Source organism: Meles meles, chromosome 2 (assembly GCF_922984935.1).
Source record: "Meles meles chromosome 2, mMelMel3.1 paternal haplotype, whole genome shotgun sequence".
In the NCBI taxonomy this organism is placed as follows: Eukaryota; Metazoa; Chordata; class Mammalia; order Carnivora; family Mustelidae; genus Meles; species Meles meles.
Window position 1 is genome coordinate 107661768 of NC_060067.1, and position 15987 is coordinate 107677754.

Here is a 15987-nt window from a genome sequence, read left to right on the forward strand (position 1 = left end):
GTGCATCTTAAAGCTCAACCATAGGAGGATCTGTGAAATAAATTATTGTAGAGCTATAAAATAATGTATTAGGCAGCCACTGGAAATTATATGGTTGAACTTTATTTATCGACACAGAGCGCTTAAAAAAAAAACTATAGACATTATGCATAGTATGATCCCATAATTGAATAAAAGATATGTGAAGCATAAACACAGAAAACAAAATGAAAGCATACATGCCAAAACATTAATGGTGCTTATTTGTGAGATAAGAATATAGATTATTATTATTATATATTAATATATAGTCGCACAATAACCAGTACTGTTTCTTGGGTGCTTAGCAATTGCAGGCACTCTGGGAAATGCTTAACATACATACACTCATGTAATCTTTAAATCAATGGTACCAAGTAGGAATGCTTATATCCTCTAATATAATGGGGATGCTGAGGCTTGGAGAAGTTAAATTGCTTCCCCATTTGACACAGCTAGAAATGGAGGGTCCAGGTTTTGTACTCAGGTGTGTCTGATTCTGAAATTTTGTCCTGCCGTCTTGCGTGCCATATTGACTCTTATTTTCCTCTCACTAGTTTGTATTTCTAATCTTGCTCTAACGTGTCAGGGGTGTTTTTAAGAAAGTTGAAGATACAAGAACATTGGGTGTAATTACACTAAAGCCACGAAACTGCCATGTGGAACATTTAACCATTTCTTGTCCTGTTACTTCTGATTCTGGGGATTTGCATCTGTCTGTCCTTTCCAACTGGCTCACAGGTGTCCATGAAGATATGGAAGACAGCAGTTATTCCTCTAGCTATTGCAAAGAATGGGTATTCCTGTTGCTTTTAAGTCTATAACCTAGCCAAGAAAATGTGCTTTATTTAAGTTGAAGAATAATCTTCCATATTTTAAAGGTAAATTCCCTTGCTCCAAGAAACCATCTGACTCTCAGAGCTTTTTAGAATCAGTGCAAGAAGTGGGAGTAGTTGTCAACTGGTGACCAAGAAACTTCCTCTCACTTCCCCACTATTTCCCTCCTCCTCACCACATTCCCTCAAAAGTGGATAGGAACAGCATTAGTCCAGGAAGGGAGTGTTAACTTATTCAAATTAAAACCTTAAGTGCTTACTTAATAATGTGTCTCCCAGACATAAATTATCACCTGGATTTAAACTTCATGATTCTTTTATTATTTTTTTTTTCTGTGTGCGAGGCCACAGATGCTATAAAAATGATAACTATTAAACTCCGACATTTTCCATTCACTGAACAAGATGAACTGTTCTTTCCTACTAAATTGCTCTTTAAGATAATGAGTCCTGTCACCAAAGGTCTGTGATCATCTTGCCACTTTGGTTTGTGTGATTACTGGCTTATAGAGCATAGTCAACATGATCAACTTCTTTTTCTGACCTGATTTGTCACATCTTTTGTTCCCAGCTCCTTGAAAACAGAATGATGGGTAAATTTATCTTTCTTAGGAGTTATGAAAAACCCTAGCTTCATTTATTGAATGCAGAGAGAATGGCCTACTGTGAAATGATGCTGGATCATAGATAGACAGGTAGGGTCATGTAAAACTATTACAGAAGACACATGACAAATCTTGAAACACTGGTAAATTAAAAGCACTTATAAGTACAAATCTGGGTGTTGGAGTAGGCATATAGTGGTCACTATTCACTCTGAAATCATTTTGGAGTACACAAAAATCAAGTTGTATAGCGGAAGATAATAAATAGTCAAGTATGGTAATTGGAGGTGGAGTGGGGGATAGAAAGAACTAGTATATAATGGTAGCTCCGATTTCTTTTTAGTTCCCATTCATTTAACAATTAGCAGTTCCTAAAAATTAATTTCTGTATAGGGAGCAACTAGTCTCTGATTTCAGAGACTTCGTTCCCTTATTTTGTGCAGTCTTAAAGGTGGAGGGGGAAGGAATTAATTTGGAGGACATGATTGTTGCAGAAGCTTCAAGAATCATGGCCTCATATTACAGTATTTGGAAGAAAGTGACCTTTCTTGCATTCCTTTTTCCAGAGCTCTTTGCAGACTTCTCTTCAGATTCATTGACCCACTTAGGCCAATCACTATAAAGGGGAGTGGAATTACTGTGCTGGCTTTTATTTATTTATTTTTTAAAAGATTTTATTTATTTATTTGACAGAGATCACAAGCAGGCAGAGAGGCAGGCAGAGAGAGGAAGGGAAGCAGGCTCCCTGCTGAGCAGAGAGCGGGATGTGGGGCTCGATCCCAAGGACCCTGGGATCATGACCTGAGCCGAAGGCAGAGGCTTTAACCCACTGAGCCACCCAGGCATCCCACTGTGCTGGCTTTTAGACCAATCATGATTCACCCTCAGGGTCTGGAGAGTTCAACTTCCCTTGTGGCCTAAGCTTCTTGAAGAACGATGGACGTAATAGGGTTTTTTGGAACAAAGGAGAGTGAATTACTGATGGGTAGGCAAGCTAGGGTGTTTGCCAAAGTTGTTTTTGGCAAGTTAATATTATCAATTCTGGTAAAAAAATTTTTTTCCTCTTGTATCTTTTAAAAATTCTTTTCAGTTAATGGTATTCCAATTGTTCTTCACATGTTAATTTGCTTATCAAGCTGATTGCTTATAGATAGCAAGTCAAATATTTAAAAAATATATAACTCGGGGCATCTGGGTGGCTCAGTGGGTTAAGCCTCTGCATTCGGCTCAGGTCATGATCTCAGGGTTCTGGGATCGAGCCCCACATCAGGCTCAGTGGGGAGCCTGCTTCCCCGACCCCCACCTCTCTCTGCCTGCCTCTCTGCCTACTTGTGATCTCTCTCTCTCTCTCTGTGTCAAATAAATAAATAAATAAAATCTTTAAAAATATATATATATAACTCAATATGTAATGTTCTACTGTAATGACATTTTATTAAAGTGGATGTATTTTTAGAATCACTATGTAGAATTTCAGGATTTAAGAAATGAAACGGGGAAGGAAATTAAAACTTACAGTTTATTGCAGGAATAGGAAGTTATTATATCTAAACTTCTCTGTTATTTCAGGCTCTGATAATAGGAGCATTTAAACTCCAGTTTTTAAAATTTTGTTTGTTTTGTGATAGTTCAATTATCTGAGATGAAGTATAGTGTTATGGGCTGGACTGTATTCCCCCCAAATTTATATATTGAAACTAACCCCCCCTCCTGTTTTGGATTTGCCCATGGTTTAGTGATTATAATACCAAAAACATAGGTAATAAAAGAAAAAAATACATAAATTAGACATTATCAAATTTAAAAACTTCTATGCAAATGGCAAGTACGCCAAGAAGAGAATAAGACAGTCCACAGAATGGAATAAAATCTTCACAAGTCACAACTTTGATGAGGGATTAATATTGAGACTATATAAAGAACACCTACAACTCAACAACAATAAAAATCCCCATTCCAAAATGGGCAAAGGGTTTGAATAACATTTCTCCAATGAAAACATTCAAATGGACTATAGGACTTGAAGAGGTGCTCAATGCCATAGTCATCAAGGAAATGCAAATCAAAACCACCATGAGATACCATTTCACATTCACAAGAATGACTATAATCTTTAAAAATGGAAAATAAGTTTGGTGATCTTGTGGAGAAATTGGAGCTCACATATTGCTGGTGGGATTGTAAAATGCTGCAGCCTCTGTGCAAAAAGAGTTTGCTGTTCTTCAACAAGTTAATTATAGACTTACCATAAGATCCAGCAGTTCTACTCCTAGGTATAGAGCCAAAGGAATAGGGAGCAGAGACTCAGATGCTTGTACACCGGTGTTCATGGAACCAATATTCACGACAGCCAAGAGGTGGAAACAACCCCTGCATCTCAGAGTGAGACTGTATTTGGAGATAGAGCATTTAAAGACATAATCAAGTTAAAATGAAGCCATTAGGGTGGGCCTTAACCCCACCTGATTGGTACTCTTATAAGAGAGAATAGAACACACAGAGGGACAGCAGGGATATGTGCATACAGAGGAAAGAGCATGTGAGGGCACAGGGAAAAGGCAGCTATCTGCAAGTCTAGAAGAGAGGCCTCAGAAGAAACCAAACTTGCTGAGACCTTGATCTTGGGCTTCAGCCTCCTGATCTGTGAGAAGGTTAAATTCTGTTGTTTAACCTACCCATTCTGTAGTATTGTTATGACAAATTGATGTAAATAGGAATTTTAATGAGTATTTGCGAAGTGTCAAAGATGATAATAAGCGACTTTATGAACCCCAATTTGAGGGAAGAATTATCCCATTTTCACCACTGAGAAACAACTGAGCTTCAGAGAAGTTAAATAACTTATAAGTGAAAGAATTGGGTATCAATCCACTCTAAATACTTTCTATATATCATTCAGCCTGGATAAGTCCATTTAGAATATACTAAAATTTTAGTAAAAACTCACCTTATTGAATTCTTGCTATTTGTCAGGCATAAAGTGCTAAGCATGTTACTTGTGTTAGTGTGTTTGATCCTCACCATGACATTATGACCTGTGTGCTATTATTATTCCACATTGCTGGTAAGGCTCACAGACTCTAAGTCAATTTCCCTGGATCACAAAGCTACCCGAGTTTGGAGTGAAGACTGACTGGATAATCTGACTCTAGAGTATACTCTATTATCCAGCATCCAAACTACTTTCTATTTGAATGGATCATTAGAAGGAAGAATTTAAAATGTATTAAAGCTTAAGTCAGAATGACGCAGAGCACTCACAGTGTAGGAGACATGTAAATTCAATGATATGTTAATTGGTAAATGAATCTTGAAGAGATCTTTAAAAGGCAAATATGAAATAATATTTTTCTATGAAACTAATACATGCTTGGGAATAGTTACTTGCCATAATAGCACATAGACCAGGCTTTTAATCAGTTAGTCAAAGGATCAACAAAAGAGACACAGGTAGCCCCTGAAATGGCATCGTATTAACAGAATGGCCAAATGAATTCCACATTTCTATAGGAACATGCTATAGTTAGGGCTTTAACAACAAACACCCAGTATCAAATAACTCACACAGGTGACAAAATATGTCACAAACATGGAGAAACACTTGAATATAAAATTGTAAGATATCTTGAAGCGAAAAAAAAAATATGTTTGAGGCCCATAAAATGGGCATTGGTATATTGTTTCAAATATAGTTTCAATTTTAAGTTTCAAAAAAATAATAGGTATCTGATGTATATTACGAAAAAGAAGCAGAAGAAGCAGTCATTCCTGGTGATAGCAGGTGGTGTCTATGAAATCACAATGCAGCTATAAGTCTAGGTTTTTTCCCCCCTAAATTCCATCTTTACCCCCTCTCACAGCTTACTTGAGTCACTGCCCAGAAACCAATGGATGAATGGGAAATGCAGCAAGATGTGAAGCAGAGTGTTAATTAGTAGCAATGAATGAAAACTCGTGATTTGTGAAGAACCCCGAAGCAGAACTGACGGTAGGAATTCCTGTGATTCATATAAAACATCCTGACTTTCTGAGGTATAAAATCCTTTCTTGGTTAATTTGAGTTTTATTTCTCTTGCCATTAGTAAATTATATGTAATATGCCATATGGTCTAGAACTAAAATTAATTCAGCTTCAAGAAATTTCATATCATTCTTTGGAACAAATGTTTAAGACCTTGAAGGGAAGGAAAAATTCTTCTCCTACCCTTCAAGGTCTTCCAGCTGGAATAAGAATTAAACTGACATAAGACAGATTAACAGAAAAAAAATCCAAAGTTTTATTAAGTGCACAGGAAGGCCCAATAATAAAAAAAATTTTTTTGAGAGGGACAGAGAGAAAGAGAAAAAGAGAGAGAGAAGACAGAGGGAGAGGGAGAGAGGATATTAAGCAGGCTCCACACCCAGTGTGGAGCTCAGTGTGGGGCTCGATCCCAGAACCCAAAAATCTGCCCTGAGCTGAAGATAAGAGTTGGACGCTTAACTGACTGAGCTACCTAGGCACCCACAATAATGAAATTGAATAATGAATTGACCAAGGCAGACAGTTTTTACACTTTCTAGACAAAAATAGAGAAAGAGATAATAAATCTGTGAGGAATTGACAGGACAAAGGAAACTTAACTTTGGAACCTTTAATTAGTAAGGAATTCTAAACAAAATTTGGGCTATGGTAGTAAACTCATAAAAAGTAACAAGAGTTCTTTATATATCCTTCTTGGCTCTAAGTTACCCATCTCCAGTGATTAAGATGTCTCTTTACCTCCTGGTGCAGGGAAGGCTATCTTTCACATGGAAGATTTCTTTCCGGCTTTCAAGACGACAGAGGAGAGGCTGAGGGTCTTCCTTGCACAGGCTGTCTTTTAAGTAAATTTTATTTAAAATAATCAATATGCCAAAGTAGACCATCATGGAGCGTCCTGCCCTTGGCCCTGCAACCTCAAAAGTTTGAGATTGAAAATTATTTCCTTTGAGTTGCATTTAGCATCACATTGGTAGGAATAAACTTAGAAAGAATAAACATAGAAAGTATGTCAGCTTAAATCATGCCAAAGAGACTTTTATACCATGGAATAAAGGGTGGGGGTTGGAAAAGCGAGGTGTTTAAAAAATATACCTCACTGTCGTATAAAGGGAAATACCAATATAAGCAGGAACGAACTCTCCAAAATTCACATCTGGTATGCAGGGGTAATAATCATGACTCAGCACTTCTAAGGAAGAATGAGAAATAAACTGATCTTTGTCAAGAATAAATGTGGAGGGGGGCGCCTGGGTGGCTCAGTGGGTTAAGCCGCTGCCTTCGGTTCAGGTCATGATCCCAGGGTCCTGGGATGGAGTCCCGCATCGGGCCCTCTGCTCAGCGGGGAGCCTGCTTCTACCCTGCTCCCTCTCTCTCTCTCTGCCTGCCTCTCTGCCTGCTTGTGATCTCTGTCTGTCAAATAAATAAATAAAATCTTTAAAAAAAAAAGAATAAATGTGGAGGGGCGTCTGGGTGGCTCAGTGGGTTAAAGCCTCTGCCATCGGCTCAGGTCATGATCCCAGGGTCCTGGGATCAGCCCCACATCCGGCTCTCTGCTCAGCAGGGAGCCTGTTTCCCTCTCTCTCTCCGCCTGCCTCTCTGTCTACTTGTAATCTCTGTCAAATAAATAAATAAAGTCTTTAAAAAAAAAGAATAAATGTGGAAATTTTGTAAATGAGTTGGAAAGCTTTTCATGATGGCTAATTCAGACCTTTAAGTCTGACCATTTTCTTTTTTTAAAGATTTTTACTTATTTATTTGAGAGAGAGAGAGAGAGACAGTAAGAGCAGGAACACAAGCAGGGGGAGTAGGAGAGGGAGAAGCAGGCTTCCAGCGGAGCAGGGAGCCCGATGCGGGGCGGATCTCCCAGGACCCTGGTATCATGACCTGAGCTGAAGGCAGACACTCAAAGACTGAGCCACCCAGGTGCTCCTTAAGTCTGACTCTTAAACTTACACTTTCCTTGAATATTTAGGCCACAGTGGCAAAACTAATTTCATCTAACATTCATCAAGACAGCCCCTGTGCTGCTGGCAGTCGCATTAGGATTCCCAAGTCCATATCCTCCCAATCTCTTAGACCATGACATAGTTCTCAGCCTTATGCCTCTGCTCAAACTTCCCAAACTCTCTCTCCCGCCTTCTGATAGATGAACTTTTTATCTGTTTCCCTGAGGGAAAAAAAGCAAACAGCGGAGACCTTCCATAAGGTGCCACAAACACTTCTACATAGCTATACGCATCTGCTTTCTCTTCTGATGTTACTTCTAATGCCTCCACTTGTCTATTAGCTCTCATCCCTTCTTGTCTACTCAGAGACACTGCTCAGCAGTCCCTTGTAATCAGTTTGGTCCTTTCTGCTTGAATATTCTTAGACTGCAAATATGCTTGAAAGTCTCCTATTTAAAAAAAAAAAAAGGAACAAATAAGAAGGAAAAAAAGTCACTTTTGATGACCTGACATTTCTTTCCATTATCATCTCATTTCTCTCCTCCTATTTACAGCTACAGTTTTGAAGTGAAATTTTTATACTAGTTCTCTTCAATTCCTCTTCTATTCACTCTTGAATTCAGTCAGATTGGGATTTTGATCCCACTGGTACATTTAACTGTGCTTGTGAAGGCCATTGTTCACCTCCATGTAGCTAAATCTAATTATCAATTCCCAGCCCTCATGCTATCAACTTCGAAGCATTTGACATCTTGATCACTCCCACTCTTTGAAATGTGCTCATTATTTGGCTTCAAGGACACCCCACTTTTCTCTCTTTTCTGATTACCTCCCTGGCCACTCCTCGGTCCCTGTAATGATTCCTATTCAGATCCATGATCTTCAAATGTTGAAGTAGTCCAATATTTAGACATGGAGCTTCTTTTCTCCATTTATACTCTCTTCCTAGGAAACAGCACACAGACTGGTGATTCACAAATTTCTACCTCCAACCCAGGTATCTCTCCTGAATTTCAGAGTCATAGATCCAGCTGTCTACTTGACATTGCTACCTGGGTGTCTCACAGATGATTTAATATTAATGTGTTCCCAAACCTGCTTCCCCCAGTCTTCCACATCCAGTAAAAGACAGCTCCAATTTTGGAAATTCTTTCCAATTTCTCAAGTAAAAAGCCATGACTCTTCTCCTTCTTGATCCCACATTTGATTCTTCTGCAGATTCTTTTGACTCTGCCTTTAAGTTTTTTTCTAGAACCTTACCATTTCTCATGACCACCACAATGGTCAGTCTGATCTCATCCAACCTCATTTCACCATAAGTATAGTAATACCTTCTACCTGGTTGCCCTATTTCTGTTCTTGTGTCTTTGATAACCTATTCTCAATTCAGATGCCAGAACGATCCTTTTAAGCATAAGTCAGTCAATGTAATTTCTCTGTGAAAAAATCTTCTTATAGCTTCTTCCTGTCTCATTTGAGATAAAAGTCAAAGGTCACACTATGTGCCTCCCATGCTGAAATTATTATGTATCACCTCATCCTCTACAACTTTCTCCCTTATTCCGTTTCTTCCCTCACACTAAGCTCGGGACGTTCCTCTGACAGGCTAAGTATGTTTCTGCCTTGGGCTTTTGCACGTGATATTTCCTCTGCCTTGAACATTCTTTTCCTCAATATTTGTGAGACTTGCTCCCACGTCATGTTCAAATTTTTGTTCAAATGTTATCTTCTTTTTAAAGGTCTTCTCATACCAGTTATTAAAAAACAGGAACCATCTTATTCCTACCTTTATATTTTTCTGTAGCACTTTTTACCACCTGGCCTGGTAGCTATTTTACTTCATTTTTTAATTTTCTGTCTTCTTTCCTAAAATGTAAACTCTATCGTAGTAGTGGTTTTAACTTCCTTAACTCAAACACATGGAGCACTGTCTTGCACTTAATAGTAATTAGTAAACATTTGAATATGTGAACATGTGGATAAAATTGGATGGGCATATAAATGGAACTGGAACAATTTTCCAGGAGATGTGAAATAAGTTAGTGATTTATAGCAATAGGTTTCTGTCTCTTACCATAAGGATTCCATCTTAGAAGAAGTAAAAGGTATTTTTTATATTGATTAGATGGACATTATTATAACTGGAGAGCCAATATAGGGAATTAAATGAAATTAGTCAAGCCAAAGGTTACACTTTTCATTGCTAGCTTACAGCTCTTTTTCCAAAATAGATATTTGTTCTCTTTCACTTCAGTGGTTTTAAATACTTCCCCATGTTTTTTTGTCTCAAAAATGGATTATCTCTGTAGGTCATCTGTAGAAAAGTGGCATCCATCACATTTATAAATGATCTTTTGAATGCCAACACAGATAGCAGAGTGGAGGAAAGTTAGCTATAGTTAGATTTTTGAGTAATTCTCCAGTTTTGAGTGGTTTCAAACTGTTGGGTGCATAGGAACTCCCTGGAGCTGCTTGTTCAATACAGCCTCCCTGGCTCCACTACACACTTGGCTTTTCTAGAATCTTTGACAATAGACCCTAGGAATCTGCACAATGCCCTCAGGGATGCTGATGTAGGAGTTCCTGGACTTGCCTTTGAGATGGGCAGCTCTGATCATTCAAAAGATGCTTAGTATCTTTCCTAGAAATCAAGCAAAGGCTTATGGTACGAAGACAAGTATCATATATTTCATTCCTATGGAGACCAATTATCTTGCTATGAATGGTGGCTTGTCTGGAAACTATCCCTTATCCCCAGGATGCCATCTTACATATGTTCTGTGGCATACAAGAGGAAGGTGGGAGGGGCAGTAATTTCAACTAAGCTCTGCTTGATCAATACTAACCTATCACCTTTACTGAAGAAATAATTCCGTGGAAATGTCACAGAATTGTAGGTGTTTAGAATCACCTCCTGGCTGTGTTTGCTGACCTATTATCATCCACTCCATAAAAGACTACTTTTTATTTTTTTCTTAGGGTTTTTGTCTCCTTGCTTTCTTTATCCTGAGGGAATCAGGTGATGAAAGGGGTCAGATTATGACACACTGTTACTATGGAGACCAGAAGCTACTCAGCTCCTGTGTGGGTTGGCTTTCCCCCTTTCTAACCAGCTGTTATTCCATCAGCATAAAGGATTTTTACCAAGTGGAAATATGAGTCTTTGAGATCTTTTCCTTTAGCTCTAGCTTGTGAAAGAGAGGAATGCCACAGAACACTTTTCATTATTCTGAGACAAAGTGTCAAGAAAATGTTGGGTTTGGGGTGGTGAAATTTCCTGTCATTGTGGCGTTTGGTTTCTGGACTTGTAGTTATTTTGTTTGAAGCCTTTGGTTAGCATATTATAATCATAAGTGGGAAGACATGGAGTGCTTTTAAGCACTCGCCTCCTGCTCTGAGAGAAAGAAATGACTATGTTCATAATTATGAATTATTTTATAAAATTCTATCTGCCCCTTTGTGTACTTACTATATCGAGGCCCCCTTCTAAGTACTTTACATGTATTATTTTCATTTACCCTACTTCAAACTATGGGTGAATTTCATTATGTCCATTTTCTAGGTGAGGAAAATGAAAGACACTGAATTTAAGGAACTTATGCATGCAGGCTTTCTCGTCATGAAACCAGGAGAAGAGTACATGGCCCACAGTCAGGCTACGATCACTGCTCCAGAGAAGCTACTGCTGAATCAATTATGTGTATTGTGATAGTGCCACCCCATAACTGTAATTAAGGTCACATTCATGTTAGTATGAGCATGTAAGTCACAAGGCTAAATCAACAGGTATTTCAGGGAGTTATGAAATATCCTGGACTTATGGTAGCGCTAACGCCCTTGTGTTTGGACCATAGCCTCTGGGTCTAGCTTTAATTTCAGTGGTGGTCATGGCAGGCAGTGCTCCTCTAGCTCAGTCTCAGCTCAACTCAGTCAACTGCCACCTGGGTCTTTCTGCGCTTTACCCCAAGGTCTTCTTTGACTCTGGGGCCTCTCATGTGGCACACGGCAGTGTCTCGAAATTACAGGAGAGTTATTATGCCTAGGGACGACTCTTGGACCATGGAGGTAGAAGTGGGAGATTAGTGTGTAAATGTTCCAGTCTCCCATTGACAGCTGGATAATTCTAGAAGGCATTCTATGTGCTTCTTAGAGGTTCTAGTGGAGACAAGAATCCATTCTAGAAGAATCCATCTGTGACCTCAAAAAAAACCAAAAACAAAAACAACAATTTATAGTAGTTTTCCTCTTTCCTATCTTATTGTACCTACTTTTTTGCTCCTGGTTCCTGGGTTCAGTTCCTAAATAAAGCACCTGCGCCCTATCTTTGTTTCAGGTTTTTATTTCTGGAGGAGCCCAAACTAAGAACCAGAGTCATTTATTAATGTTCAGAATTGTGATGATTATGCTGTGCAGACAGTACAGCCAGCAAAATATGGTCAAGTCCATGAGCTCAAGACATACTTGCGTGTGTGTTTGAACCCCGGCTCTGTCACCATATACTTCACAACACTTTCAGTCAAATATTCTGAGCCTCAATAACCTCAAATGAAAATTGAGGAAAACACTACTACCTCATAGAGTTGTTATGAGCTTTCTCAGAACCCTGACAGACCAGTCTTGGTGTGGCTGTGATCCTTGTCCCCACCTCTGGACTCCCACCCACCATGACCAGATGTTGGGTAGAAGAGAGAGTGTGAGATAGTCATGAAGATGTGCATGTGGCAAATGAGAACTCAGAACATGCATTTTCTCTTCAGGGAGAATGAGAACTAAATGCTGGCCAGTGATCTCTGTTTATAAAATATGGCAGATTTGTGGGGCAATGTTGTTTCAACGTACTTATAAGGAATTTAATAAAACTCACTTGCTTTCTTCATTCTCTTAGACAAAGAACTATGAGTCCACTGTAATATACAGAGAACTCTGGAGACTCCAAAAATGCCAAAGCTTCTATATAAATTATACCCCTATTTATTAAAATGCTTCTACTTTATTGAACTTTCTGTCTCTTGCTGTAAAGAGATGTTGCAGTGAATGGGAACAGACAGTGGGTGAGTGTGAAAGGGATCTAAAGTTGCCATGGAAACAGGTGGTACAACCGATCTATGAAGAGCTCTGTGTTCATCTGGGAAGTCTTCAAATTGCCCACGAAGGCCATCTGACTATAAGTGAACTGCATAACCACAGCTGATGTCTGGTGCCTACTATGCAGCCCTGAATCCAGGAAAAGGTGTAAGAGAAAGCTTATCTTTCACAAACAGCTGTATGACTCTGTAGATAACAGAAATCATCTGTCCGTCAGTTCCCTCCACTACCTTTGCAAATAACAGGACAGACAGTGAGGATGGCAGGAATAATGGCTTACATGTGAATTGTTCTTCCCATATTTCCTAGGGGTTTTATGTTCATTGACCCGTTTGATCCTGTAAGACAGGCAGTCTCACAAAGAGCATCGAGGCACAGAAGGATTTGCTCAAGGTCATACAAATAGTAAATAATTAAAAATGGAACTAGATTCCTGAACTCTTGTTTTTGCAACTTTTTTTTTTTTTTTTCCTGCTAAGGCATAGCCTGGAGATACAACAAAAGAGAACGGAAGACTTGAGTGTCAGTTCCTCTGCAACTGGGAAGAAGTCCTGGTGCTGTTGGGAGCTCAGTTGAGGTGTGAAACATGGGTCCCCCTCCTCTCCAGTCTGTCCTCCATTTCTGCCCTTTGTCATAACTTTAATTTTTTTTCTGCAACAGTTATTCCTCTATGACACTTTTCTGAAGTTAAGTGATACCCACATACATATCTTTCTCAAAGTAAGCCATGGTACTGAGATATTGTGATTTATAAAAAATAAATATTTATCATTCAGATGACCAAATCATCCAAAGTTCCTGGCCTAAAAGTTCCCCAAGCTCTTGGAATTTTTTGAGCTATATGAATAATGGGAGTATCTTTTCTCATAATACCGGGTCTCTTGTCCTTAGTTTCTGAAATTTCATAGAGCCATAAAAGTGTTGTGTGAGGAGACACTGGTCTGAGAAGTTTCCATTGTTTTCTGTGTTTATTTGCAACACATATTGTTTTATGTGTTGCAAATAAAACCTTTCCTTTTCTTATTCTTTGGCTTGGCTGTGTCTTTTGGTTCCACACCTATCAAGAGACGAACCCAGTTTCAGATAATGTTGTAAGCCCTTTGTTTCTCCCCAGTTTCTGTCAGTGTTGGACACAAACTAAGGGTTTAGATGTGCTAATTGGTAGTATGATGATTTGTAGCTTCCCCCCACCTCAGAGATGTGGTTGTTATCATTCTGATTCTTTTCAGCGTGTTCAGAAATGAGATATTACATTTTAAGAGGTAATATCTCTTTATGATTCAGCTGAATTCTTAATAAAAGTGAGTAAACAAGTTGCTAACACTACCAGAGCTCCCTCTCAGTTGCTGTGGCTTCACTGAGGTTCTGTGCTAACTTAGTAAATCCAGAAACAAGTTTAACTGCTAGAATCTTGGGATATTTTACTAACTTTAGCCTGTGTTCTTACAATGAGCTATGTATTGCAAGTCTAACTCAAAGGAGTTAAAACTAAAGCAAAGCAACAACCCTTGACACAGGTGAAGCTTATACACATTGCAATATCCCTTCCTACTTTAGTCCTTCTCTATACTTAGGATAGGAGAACTGCTATCACAAATACACGCTCAAATGAGTAATGGCTTAAACACAATAAAAGAATATTCCTGACTCATGTAATAAAGTTTAGAGGGTCAATAAGTCAGAGATGCTGCTTTCCACTTATCCTTAGGTTTGAAGCTGGTGTAAGTCCTGTCTTTTTCAAGGAGTGGCTTCCAAGTTCATCCCGAGGATGTCTCCATTTCAGCGAGATGGAAGAGAAGAGAGGAGAGAGGCTTAGCTGGTTGTATGGGCCAGGCTTAGATCACATGCATTTGAATTCAATGGTTTCACCTATTTGGAGGGGAGCCTGGGATCTAGTCTGTGCCAGAAGAAAAGGAGACTATGGATTTTGGAGCATAGCCACCAATCTGGGACACCTCTCCCCTTCATCACCCCAATAACCTATATTTTATAGTAAATACTCAGACTCAGAGTTTCACCTGGAAATACCAAGAAAAGCAGAGAGAGGTGAAGAAAAGCAAATTTATGAATGCCTTCTTTATTCCCAAAAGAGAATTTCATTTTTGGAGGTATCAACCAGCAATCTTGTGGTCTCTTAACTCCTTTCAGCCCAGATTTAAGGGATTGCAAAATGTCCTTGGGAGGAAAAAAAACAACTATCTCAGAGGTGTATAAAGGCAAATGAAATAGGGGAGGGATACTGGCTAGCCAAGGAGGGTTGGTAATATTTGAGGTTTTTAGACCTGGGTGACTCGTTTGTTTGCATATTCATTCCCCTGGTGACTGGCTATAAAGGAGAAAGCCTGAGGCTTTGGCAATGGAAGGGGAGGAAGACCAGGGCAGTGATGGAGCTGTGGGAAAGGAGAAATTCTCAGGGCTTGGTTTTGAGTGGGGGTTGATGAATCACCCCATAGGGGGTGTGACTTGTTAGGTTTCTATGAAATCGTTGATGCCACGTGGTCCCACACTTCTCTGCACCTCTTCATTAGGTGGGATGGCACCTTTGCATTCTTTGCTCACAGTGTAGGGTTTTGTTTTAATTTTTACTACTGTCTCACAATGAGTGAGCGAATTAATGAATGAAAGAATGAATTTATTGCCACATAATTTAACCCATTTATTATAGGCTAGCAATGTTTCACATGGCAGAGCTTCCACTAGTCTTTCAATTCCTTTAGGCTTCTGATGGCAGGTTTTGCTGGGTTGTCAGAAGTGGTGTCAGAGGTCCAGGCACTGCCAGCTACAGCATGCTGGCAGATCCCTGCAACTCACCTTTTCATTTGGGTTTGCCACGGAAGGAGCAAGTGTACTCCACAAGCCGGCTTATTTTGATTTTCTTCTTTGTTTTCCAGGGGTGGCACCATAGCAGGTCATGTATTTACCTATAATTCCACCTTCCTTGGTGCATATTAACAATGTTGTATTATCAACTATTCCCCCCCACCCCTTTGGTTGTAATAGTAAATTCGACTGGATATTTATTAAAATCTTAACTTTTTCTTTCTTTTTTTGGGGGGGGAGAGTGAGTGAATGAGCAGGGAGGGGCAGAAGGAGAGAGAGAATCTCAAGCAAGCTCCATGCCCAACTTGGAGCCCAAAGCAGGGCTTGATCTCATGACCCTGAGATCATGACCTGAACCGAAATCAAGAGTTGGATGCTTAACCAACTGAGCCACCTAGCACCCTTAAAATCTCAACTTGTAATGCTTAGGTTTTACTCATGTAGGAAATACACACTGTTATGTAGGCATTGCATCTAGTGTTCCTAAAAACTGTGTATTTTCACATTGTAAAAATTGAACTGGGTTTTGTGAAAAGTAAATAGACTCCCAGGCCCAGAAGAGATCGTGCTAACTCATTGGGCTGTTTATTTAATTCTTTAAAACTATTTTAGAAAGAAGATGATCTAATTCCATTTTAAAGAACTGAGGATTAAAG